This window comes from Perognathus longimembris, chromosome 5 (genome assembly GCF_023159225.1).
Source record: "Perognathus longimembris pacificus isolate PPM17 chromosome 5, ASM2315922v1, whole genome shotgun sequence".
In the NCBI taxonomy this organism is placed as follows: domain Eukaryota; kingdom Metazoa; phylum Chordata; class Mammalia; order Rodentia; family Heteromyidae; genus Perognathus; species Perognathus longimembris.
This window is the reverse complement of record NC_063165.1, coordinates 26,338,006-26,350,277: the sequence shown is the minus strand read 5'-3', so window position 1 is coordinate 26,350,277 and position 12,272 is coordinate 26,338,006.

Below are 12,272 nucleotides of genomic sequence, written 5' to 3'. Positions count from 1 at the left end.
GCTGTGCTTGAGTGCATGAGAGGCAATAAGCTGTTATGTGTGCAGGAATTGCACTTCTCCCTGCTGCATTCACCCTTGTTTTATTGCTCCTGCTGCATCCCCCCCACTGACCCAATTGTAACAGTTGGGAAAATGCCAAAATACTTAGCAGCAACCATATGGAAGACCATCCAAAAGTGCACAGCAGGAGCTAAAGAGAGGGCCTGTTCATGACAATAAAGATAAAATAGAAATATGTACCATTGAAACTCAGCACTCTTATAGTGCAATGCACCCAATACGTTGAAGCAGGCTGATAATCAGTTGATATGCTCTAGTCTGGCTAGCACTCAGTTGCTGGTTAAACATGGTCCATACCTATTGGATGTAACATTCTTTAGATGAAAAGCATGATATGTACCTAAGATGCAGGTATACCAAGCAACCTAAAATCATGAGCACACACACAAAAATGTGTGAAATAGGGATCCCTCATCATGGAAAGAATTGAAGATGTACACTGTTAAAGAAGGGATTCCTTTTAAGGGAAGTCTTTTTTTCTTTCTTTTCTTTTTTTTTTTTTTTTTTTTTTGCCAGTCCTGGGCCTTGAACTCAGGGCCTGAGCTCTGTCCCTGGCTTCTTTTTGCTCAAGGCTACCACTCTACCACTTGAGCCACAGCGCCACTTCTGGCCATTTTCTGTATATGTGGTGCTGAGGAATGGAGGCAAGCACTCTTGCCACTAGGCCATATTCCCAGCCCTTAAGGGAAGTCTTGATTAGACTATTTCTAAATTTCTGTTTCCATTTCTAAATCTGAAATTGTATCATGAACTAATCATAGCTTAGGTTAAATACCTTCTGTGTGGTGTTTCAAATTTTCTAGATAGTATCACCAAATATTTTACTTTAAAATGCCATGAAGCCAACAAAATATAGTATTTCACTACTTTACTTAATTGGTAATTAATTAATTCATATTTGTTCAGCTTGCAATTCTCCCACTTGAGCCACACTCCCACTCCAGATGTCTTCTGGTTATTTTGGAGATATAATCTCGTAGACTTTTCTACCTGAGCTTGCTTTACACCTATGTCCTCTGGATTCATTTCCTGAATAGCTAGGGATATTCACCATTTTAAAGTTTTCTCATTCCTGTAGCTTTCATTTAGGTTCTACCTCTTTGTTTCTTTTCTCTTTTGTTTCCTTGCTTGATAATTCTCCATTTTTTGTTTCAACATAACAGACGAGTCCTCATGATATATTAATTCGATCCTTTGTTTTGTACATTGTCTTTTTATACCACTCTCTGGGATTATACTAGTGGTTTTGAAATATTGTTCTTTACGTCACTTGAAATTTAGTTAAGTAAAACCTTTAGCACTTTCCTAAGCATACATTTCTACTCATTTTTCCCATTCTATTCATTGCTGATGTATAATTTAAATTCAAATATAGAACTTTGCATGCATCATCTAGAGACATCCAGTCATTTTTTTAACTAACTTATAATCACTTCTGAGGCAATATATCTATTTATGAATCCACTCATCCTGTCCTTATTTTCACTTAAGACTGAATACTTTTGTAATTTTTATAAGACATAAAGAGCTAATGCTATCAAAGAACAACATGATTATGGTCCATTCATGTTATTTCAAGTAACCATAAAGAAAAAATTAGCATAATTCATTTGAGATCAAACAGTACTTCCTCAACATGGTCAATATTTTCTTTTCCAAGTATTATTTTTAATCAAATTATTCAGCATTGTTTTCTGGAGTATCTTGTAACATAGTTTCATTCTCTTTAGAAGTTAGAATGTTTGCCATGTTTTTGGTCTCTTGAGTTGCAGTTTGAAATAATGCCCTCTTTTGTTCTGGCTTGCAAAGATAGCCAGGCCAAGTTCAATGGATAGTGCTGATTGCAATATGTACTACTAGATAAAGCCAACTCTGCAACCCTCTAACTTGGACCTCACTCAGGCAGTTCACTCTAGTGTCCAGGTGTGTCTTAACACACTTGTGACAGGAAACACATTGGTGTTACCTTCATAAAGCTGTTGCAAGGACAAGTGAACTAATCTATGTAAAATACTCAAAGTTGTGACAACTATCTATCTTAGTTTCTGTTGCTTTAACAACAGACCCCAGACTATGTATATTTCATGTAGTGTTAGAAACTCTTGTGTCCAAGATGAAGGCATTCGCCATAGTCCACTTTTCCTGAGGGGCACTCTTAATTTCCCAGGGGTCCCTAGCTGCTGTATCATGGAGAAGAGAGGACTGCTTTGTCCTCACATAGGGTAAGGAGAAAGAAGGAGGGGACAAGGCCATTCCCTCAGATGTTTTTTTTTTTAAAGGCATTAACCCAACAAGGAGGACTCTGAGGCCCACCTCTTACATTTGAGTACATTTGTTGATCAGGTTTCAGCCTTTGAAATTTTGGTTACAAATTTAAGACCATACCATAAGCAATTGGCTTTTTATGTTATGGTTGCCAGTGCCCTTACTTTTTATGCTTTTTCAAGTCATCTTTTCACTCTGAAATTTACTCATGCATAATAAAGGAAGTTGAAAATTCCTGTTCTTTGATTTCACTACTGATTATCTTCACTCCACTGATTGTATCCTACCTAAATCAGTTCATTTATTTCCCTTTAATGTATGTCATATTGTAAATGAATCTATTACTGTTATAGAATTTGAGTAGTTTTGGAAGAAATGTGTAAGTTTGATGGGTATTATACCCTCAGAATCATTGCTCATTTACCTTTTCGGCCCTGTGCTTTAAACTCCTGTGGTTCAGAGAGCATGTATTTTCAGTACCTTTAATAATTTTTCGATTGGAATATTAACATATTTAGCCTTTGAATGCTGTCTATGTTTCAATGTTTAATGTCAAAGTGGTGTATAAGTTAGCCCATCTGTACTGATTTACATGTTTATTTTTAAGGCTCTACATATCTGTAAGTCAACCAACGTCATATACTGTCTCTATATAAAGTTTATATTTAGAAATCTTGATTCAAAAATCAATAATTCTGGGGCTGGGGATATAGCCTAGTGGCAAGAGTGCCTGCCTCGGATACACGAGGCCCTAGGTTCGATTCCCCAGCACCACATATACAGAAAACGGCCAGAAGCGGCGCTGTGGCTCAAGTGGCAGAGTGCTAGCCTTGAGTGGGAAGAAGCCAGGGACAGTGCTTAGCCCCTGAGTCCAAGGCCCAGGACTGGCCAAAAAATAAAAAATAAAAAAAAATCAATAAATCTGTCTCAACTCTAGACAAGGATTTAGTGTGGACATCTTTGTTTTTTACTTTCATTGAGGTTCAATTTGGATATAGTAGCATTCATATATATAAAACAGTACTAAAGTATAGGATATGATTGTTCATAAATAACATTAGTAATTACACCTCAATTTCTGTAATGTTTAAAATATTTTTAGAAATGTAGGAGCTAGCCGGGTACAAGTGTCTACTCCGGAGGCTGAAATCTGAGGATTGCAGTTCAAGGCCAACCCAGGGAGAAAAGTCACTAAGAGGCTTATCTCCAATTAACCACCTGAAAACCAGAAGTGGTGCTGTGAGTCAAATGGTAGAGTGCTAGCCTTGAGTTGAAGAGCACAGGGACAGCATGTAGGTCCACAGTTCAATACCCACAACTGACAAGAAAAAAAAAAAAAAGAAAACCTTAGAACCTTAGAACAGTGATATTGAAAGGAGAAAAAATCTACTTCCTTTCATACATCTTATTTTATGCAGGATGTATAACAACATATGTTAGACTGGATAATTAAGGTTGGGATGTTCTACATGAGGATGCTAGCAAGTTCCATTTCTAGAAAGGGCCTATTCAATGGCCAAGCTTCTTCAGTCCCTAACCCCATTCCTCACAAGATCATGTAGGTGGAGGCCCCATAACATATTCATCTCCCCAAAGATCCACCTCTTAACATGGTGTGACAAATCATGTCTTATCATATGACTGAAGTGGATGGAAAAAAAATCCAGATCACAGTAAGAGGTGAATAATCAACAGAATGAAATTGTTTCTCCGTGTTCATAAGCATTAAGATGATTAAGCTGGAATTTGTGATAAGAGATTCTTTATTTTTTGTTCCTAAATCAAAATCTGATAGAAACACAATCTCTGTCTACCCATTAATCAGTTCATCAGCTACTGGAAACATTACTTTTGTGTGCTCATAATTCATAATCAATACTGTAGGCAGTTTGTCAATCTTCTTGTGACTGTGTCTTGATAGATTTGGTGCTCAGAGAGACTTTGAAGAGTATGGACTGGTCTAAAGCTCTTACCTCCAACCCTCAGTTACAGAAGAATACAAGATTGCTTTCCCAGAAGCTTTATAATGAAAGGAAAACTCCATGTTCTTTCCTATACTGTTCTGTATCCCTTCACAGTAGCACCACACCTACTTTTTGGTGTCCCTCTTTTCAGTTTCTGAAAATTCAGAGCAATAGGCAAGACTCATTTGACTTGACTAAGGGACAGTTCTCAAATAGGTAATTTTAAGACACACTTGTGTGTGTGTGTGTGTGTGTGTGTGTGTGTGTGCCAGTACTGGGGCTTGAATCAGAGCTGGGCACTGCTGCTGAAAATTTTTGCTCAATGTCAGTACTCTATCACTTGAGAAAGAATTCCACTTTCATCTTTTTTGGTAGTTAATTGGAGATATGAGACTGATGGGCTTTTCTGCCCAGGCTGGCTGCAGACTTTGATCCTCAGATCTTAGCCTCTTGAGTAGCTATGATCATAGGCATGAACCAGCATTCTGGCTTGTCTAGTTTTATGTATTTGAAGTAAATTAATATATGGTACACTTCTCCATGTTTCATTAAATGTCTTAAATCATGTAATTTTTCCATAATTCTGCATTCATACTTTAACAGAAATGTACCTACTTTCTTTCTTTTACTCCAGAAATTTGCCACTTTTCTCCCTTTAAGGATATTTGCCATGTAGAATAAGTCAGACTGTTGAGACACTTAGTGAATGAAAAGCTAAATGAGTGCCCTAAATGTGTGTGGCTGCACATCATTGATTTTATAGTCTAAAAGACTTCATGTGTTACTGGATATATGTAACAACATGATCCTTCTCAAAAAATAAACTAAACTTTGCCCTGAATTCCTCTCAGTGTTAATAGGAGTTGCACATGAGTAAATCAAAACGGAATTTGTGCCCCTTGGCATAGCAGAGCATATGTATATATTTGCTCTTCAATTCAGTAAGGACTCTAGAATGCAGAATTACTACCATACAAAATAGAAATGAACTCAAACACTGGGGTAATGGGGTTGGTTCCTCAATAAAAAACCAATGTAATAGTCATCTCACTTTATGTTTTAAATGAATAGAAATTAGAGTGGCTTTGAATGTTAGATCTTGGTAACTTAATAAGTATGCACAATTTACTAAACAAAGACCCATTTCAAGCTACATTTATAAGCACTTCTTTTCATTCTTTTATTCAGTTATATGATAAATCCTTATAGAGAATCTACCACTTGAAATGTGCATGTCCTCTGAAAGACTAGAAAATAGAGTTGACAGATATTTTTTTCAAATGTTGAAAGTTCAGTAAAATTATTGAAGTTGTATCAAGAATTAAACTGTTTGAGATATAGTCATATCATTTGGAGTTATTAAAAATTTGGTGCATTTTTAAATTTTTGAATGTAAGTTTTGTTTGGTAAGCTTTCTAAAAGTGGTTGTAATTAATTCCCAAAGATGTCTTCATTTAAAAAAAATATGACTCCTCTTAGATGTTTGTATGTTTTCATTTAATGGAGTTCATTTAAATGTTTATATTCTTGTATGCAAGGACATTCTTCAGAAACTCCGTGATTCCTAATAAGAAATGAAAAAATGATTTTGAAGATACTTTCAGATACTTTTGTTTGTATGCCAATACTAGGGCTTGAATTTCAACTAGATTTTTTTCCTCCTGGGTGGTACTCTTCCACTTGAGACATATCTCAAAGCCAGCTTTTTGCTGGATAATTGGAGACAATATCTCTGAAAACCAAACTGTTCTTGTTGAACTGAGATCCACAGATCTCCGTCTCTTGAGCATCTTGGAATACTGGCCTTAGTTATCAGGTCATATTATATAATTTTCCTACAAATTTTTACTTTGTTTATTGGTTCATTTCAGCATGTTGCCTCAAAGTCATTTCAAAACACATAGTACAAATTATAATTTGAATATTACTTTTCTGTCTTCATATTTTTTTTTTTTTTTTTTTGGCCAGTCCTGGGCCTTGGACTCCGGGACTGAGCACTGTCCCTGGCTTCTTCCCGCTCAAGGCTAGCACTCCGCCACTTGAGCCACAGCGCCGCTTCTGGCCGTTTTCTGTATATGTGGTGCTGGGGAATCGAACCTAGGGCCTCGTGTATCCGAGGCAGGCACTCTTGCCACTAGGCTATATCCCCAGCCCCTCTGTCTTCATATTTTAAGGTAATCACTTATTAGCAAAGACCTGAACAATCAATTCCTTAGAACATCAGTGATAGGATGTACTTATACTCAATTGTGCTACTGATTTATACTTGAGACTTCTAAGAAGTTCTTATATAAACCCATTAATCAAATTTAGTGATGGCATAGTTTATGGGTTGTTTAAGAAGCTCTATGTAAGGAAGTACAAAGAAATATAAGGCTTTGAACAAATTAACAAATTGAGAACAGGTATCCACACAAGCAAATTTACTTTCATTAATAAGATAATTAAATTCAGAATAGCAATGTAAATGGTCATATTGGAAAAGACTTCATGAGTTAAAACTATTTTTTTTGTTACAACTGCTGCATTTAGAGATGTAGTCTCAAAAACAATGTTGAGTTTATTTGGCAGTGGATACTGTTGGTTAGATGAGGTAATTAAGGTTTTCATTTGAAAGTAACCCAAAAAGGTGTCCCTGACTGATAGATTCAATCATTTAGAGGCCTCTGGATTTATCATAAGGTCTCTGATCTAATCAATAGATAAATCTACTGATAGATTTACAATTTGGTGGCCTCACTGGGAGGTGATAGAAACTTGAAGGTAAGGCCTGTTGGAGTCATTAAAGTCGTTGGCCAAACATGTCCTTGTGCTCTCTCTCTCTCTCTCTCTCTCTCTCTCTCTCTCTCTCTCTCACTTTCTCTCTCTCTCTCTCTCTCTAGTATATGCGCTGCTGAAGCGATCACTGTGGGCTCTCTCTTGTCCTAGGTCCTTTTCTGCCTCTGCTTCCTGACCACCATAAGATGAGAAGCTCTATCCTGCATCTACATTGCCCTTCAGTGATGATGTTCCATTTCACATGGCTAAAACAATGCAGCCAGTCATCCATGAATTGGAACTTCTGAACCCATGAACTACAATAAATCCTTCATCCTTTTAAAGTGTTTTTCTCAGGTATTTATCACAGCCATGGAAATACGAGAAACATAGAAGGTTTTTCAGAAGTTTCTCTACCTGTCTCTTGAACATCTTCTCATGGATTTCACCCAGAATAAAGCTCTGTCAACTATCTTATTGTTATTCTACTAAATAAGTACAAACTCAAGGGTGTAAACAATCACAAATTCATTATCTTATAGATCCAGAGGCCAAAGGAATGAAATGAGTCTCACTGAGGTAAAATTTCATGTTTTATGGGGATGTGTCTCTTTTGATCACCTGCATTCATGGCCTCCTTGTCCTTTCCTATATCTTCAAAATCAGCAATGTAACATATTCAAATCTCCTTCTGATTTGGATATTTCTTTCCTTTTTCTACATTTATGGATACTTGATTACATTAAACTAACTGCATAACAAACACTCTTTGTGCTGTTTCATGTATAGATTGGTTTTTTTTCCCCCCAAGGGTAACTTCCCATACAATTATAAGGGGCTATTGTTGTATTGACTTTTCTTTGCTACTCTATGATTTGTGTTTAGATATATCCAAAATGTCTGTGTTGCATTTATGGAAGTACTCTTATTGCTTTTACAGGTCAAGACTCTGGGAAAGTTAGTAAAAGACATGGAGATGACATAGCACTCTTTATCGGAATAGACTTGGCTTAATTATTTTTCTCCAAATTCCATCTATGGATATAGGTCATAGTCGTTAATAGAAGAGTTAATAATACTTAATTTTGCAATTAAGCTTCATTCCTAGTATTGATCATCACCAGATTGTGACTGTGGAATGGTTAACTGTATGCTACATTTTATTTCATCTTAAACACACACACACACACACACACACACACACATACATACAGAGCTCATTTAAGTCAAATAAATACCTGTTGTATTATGTAAAATACATCAAATAAATTTGTCTTATACAGGGAAATCTATCTCAACAATTCACTTAAATAATGCTACCTCTCTTTTGGGGAGGGGGTAAGGAAAACAAGCTAAGAGAACCAAATAAAAATTTTCAATACCTTTTTCATTCACTTAATTAGAATTGTCGAGCTAAATGGATCATAGTGAGTCATCCTTACCAGCCCTTTATTTCATAAATTGATACCTTATGATCAATCCAAAAAATTGCCAAATATCAGGGTTTGCTAGCAGAAGGTCTACAATTATGTGCCCCCTAAAGACATTACTTGTCATGAGCTAAGAGTATGTCTTAATAAACAAGTAAAGAAAGAAAAGATCTGAAAGGCAATCTTACAAGTCTACAGGTGTTGACATTTTGTATGTGAAGAAATGAAAGATGTCCTTCCATCTTAATTGCCCGGGGTAAAATTTATTTAGCACATTGAAGCTGATTATGTATCAGAGACAGTCCCTTGGGCAGACCTATGTATCTAGTACATATTGCCTTCCATTTAATGTAAATATTTAGTACAGCACTCATGGATATTTTCATGAAGATACCATGTTTTTATTGAAGGCAGAATTTTACTTTAGTTCTAAAATTAGTTCTACTTTAGAACTAAAGTAAAATTCAGATCCTAAGCACCTGAAAAGAATAAATAAATAAAATTGGTATTATGAAAGCTAAAGGTTTTGAAGTTCTACATACAATAGTCTAAGAAAATTAAAAAGTAATAAGTTATTCTTATGAACAATTCATGATGTACATATTTATCAAGATCATCACCCAATTTCTAATCTTTTAGGAACAGTTCTAAATTGTCACCATTCCCTAAAACTCAGTATGATGTTATCATGTTTGGAGTAAAAATTAGGAGAAATTACAACTATTTCTATTAGACACAGTCTGCATTACAGAAGAAAAATATAAAAAATGGGGTGTTTAAAAGTAGCATTATGTAGATATTGTATTCATAAGAGGATTATTGAAAAATAAATTACTATGTCTTATTCTAAAAGAGTAACTTAATGACTTGGAAGACATTTCCAACACAGGGTGAAAACTGTTGTTCAGATATGAAGTTACAAAAATATGGTTAACCTTAATTGTGTAGCAATGTCTGTCATTTTAAGGGAGAGCATATCCTTAACAATGTTTTTCACATAACCCTTTAAGTAGAAAGTAGATCTCAGTCCATGGTTGGGTTGTGTTACCAAGGGAGATTGGGAACTCTTTCCTGAGGGGACATAAATAGAATTTCCATCTGCCTGAAACTGTTTAGGTGAAAGATGCCTGAAGTCAGGGACTGGATCTGATGATCTCTGGGGGTCTCTTCCAGCCTGAGTCTTGGAGAGAAATTTCTAATCAGCATGTTAATGAGTACTTTAAGTTTCTATTCTTGTTTCCTTGAAGATAATTACCAGAAAGGCTAAGTGGAGAATAGCATTTCTACATGCCTGCTTAAAAGAACAAGAAGAAAGAAGGAAAAGCAGATTCTGCTTTGAAAAGAAAAAAGAGGCAATAAATTGTGACTCTCTTTATAAAAGCAGGCAATTACCTGTGAAGGTAATGTCTGAGAAATCAAAGGGCTCTTTGTTCTGTTCTTTGTTTTTTGCATGTCTAGCTGTGTGACCCAGGGCAAGTCACTTGACCTTAGTTTCCTCATCTGAAAACACAAGGACCCTGAAGTTTTGCTTGATTACCTGGCTGGTATCAAGCTATAGGAGTTGTATGAAGAATACAATTTCATTTTTGGCTCCAACACAGCTCCAACATTGACAGATGAGAATCATATGAATGTTGTTATCCTGTATGCCTCATTAACTGACAGAAAAAAATACATCTGAGTAACATGCTGTTAAACTAAACTTAAAAAAAAAACCTTTAGGAAGTCTACATTTTTCATTTTCTACAGGTAATAAAGGTAGCAAAGGTTTATTTTAATTTTGTTTAATGTAAAATCAATTAAAAGATTGATAATCCTCTGTGTTTAATATATCTAGCAAATGGAATTGGGAGAAAGATGAATGGGAAAAAAATGCATACTTGCTTTTGTCCTTAGTTTGTAAAGGGGAAAATAATTTTGATTACTAATGATATATATATATATATAAATATATGTATATACACACATACTCTTTTATAAATATGAATAAGAGTGTTCATATTAGCTTCTCCTTCTAACCATTTTCCTTTACAATTTAAAAAATGCATTTAGTTGGAGTTGTCATGTGTTTTTGCTGTGCACGCATAAGCTGATAAGTTTCCAAACATGGAATATAGGGTTACATGTTTAACTCTACACTACATACAACAATTGTTATTTCTTTGAAAGATCATTTCTTGTTTTAATAAGTATGATTTACACAAGACATCAAACAAGGTAGGTATTTAACTTATGCATAAAACAAAAGATTAAATATTGTAAAATTGGCTAAAATATTGTTTGTGGTATACCTAAACTCCAATACCAAATTTTAAAAACTGAATGTTAAGGAACTGGGAATATGGCCTAGTGGCAAGAGTGCCTGTCTTGTATACATGAAGCTCTGGGTTCGATTCTCCAGCACCACATATACAGAAAATGGCCAGAAGTGGTGCTGTGGCTCAAGTGGCAGAGTGCTAGCCTTGAGCAAAAAGAAGCCAGGGACAGTGCTCAGGCCCTGAGTCCAAGGCCCAGGACTGGCAAAAAACAAACAAACAAAAAAACCCTGCATGTTAAGGAAAATGAATTGACATTGTATCTTGAATAAACTTGGAAACCTGAAATATATTTACAAGATATAATCTGAGTATTATTAATAAACATTAGTTTTTTTCTATAAAACTATATATGAAATTGACAGACCTAAACCCTTTCTGAAATAGTAGCTAGCGTTTTGATTTTGGATTGAAATTATATGCTGCCTTTTGTTCATAAACCTGTGAGGGCAGGCATATCAGAAAATTCTGTCACATGTGAGATTTGGGGAATCATAAATTCTCATTTTAATTCTGCTATTCAGCTTTTAGATGGCATTCTACCTTATTCTCACCATCTGTACAGTATGAATAATCATATTTTGTTAACTCACAGATGTGTTGTAAAGAATGGGGAATAAAAACTAAATAGGAAAATACAAATGTTCAGAACAAGACAATAGGTAAAACAAATGGTTAATAGCTACAACATAAATGGGTTGATTTTCAATAAAACTTTGACAGTCACACTTAAGCTGAAAACAGAAACATTTTTGAACATTAATTACTGACCAAACTTTTTATATGACTTAATTTTAACCATATTCTGAAATCTATGATGGAAAACAAAGGGAAAAGATCATATCTTGCCTTTGTAGTGTGTTTTTCTGTCTCTTACATAAAGGATTAGCAGATGGTAGACTCCCACTGTTAGCTTATTCATTTAATTTGGAAAAAATTTTAATTAATTACCTGAAAAGTAGATGCTATGGCAACTTACAAGGGCATAAGGAATTTGTCTTTATTTTCTGGTATTGATATTTATTAACATGGCACAAGTAAAATACCCATCAAGCTTTTATGTTTCTCTCTTATAAATTTCAAATTCAAAGGATACTAAATAGGTCCGATATCTGTGGATATTCATTTAGAGTGAGAAGTTCAGAGTACATGAAGTCGCTAGGAATTCACTTTTCCTTATTAACAAGCCACTCCTAGATAGGAAAATAACTATTATGAACTAAGAAATCCTCAGTGATTTCCAAAAGCATGTCACCAAATATTAGTAACTCTTTGACATAATGAAGGGAGATTGCAATAAAAGAGATTACTCTCTTCTCTTTGTTCTTGAGAGAACATTTCCTATCTTCTACTGTTAAATACCACTATTCTTTAACCATTTTCCCTTAGTGAAGAAAACCGGTTTGAAATGCAAACATGGAAAACTATGTGTTTATAAATTTCTTTGTATGAATTTCTGGAAGATTTTCCTCTCAGTATTA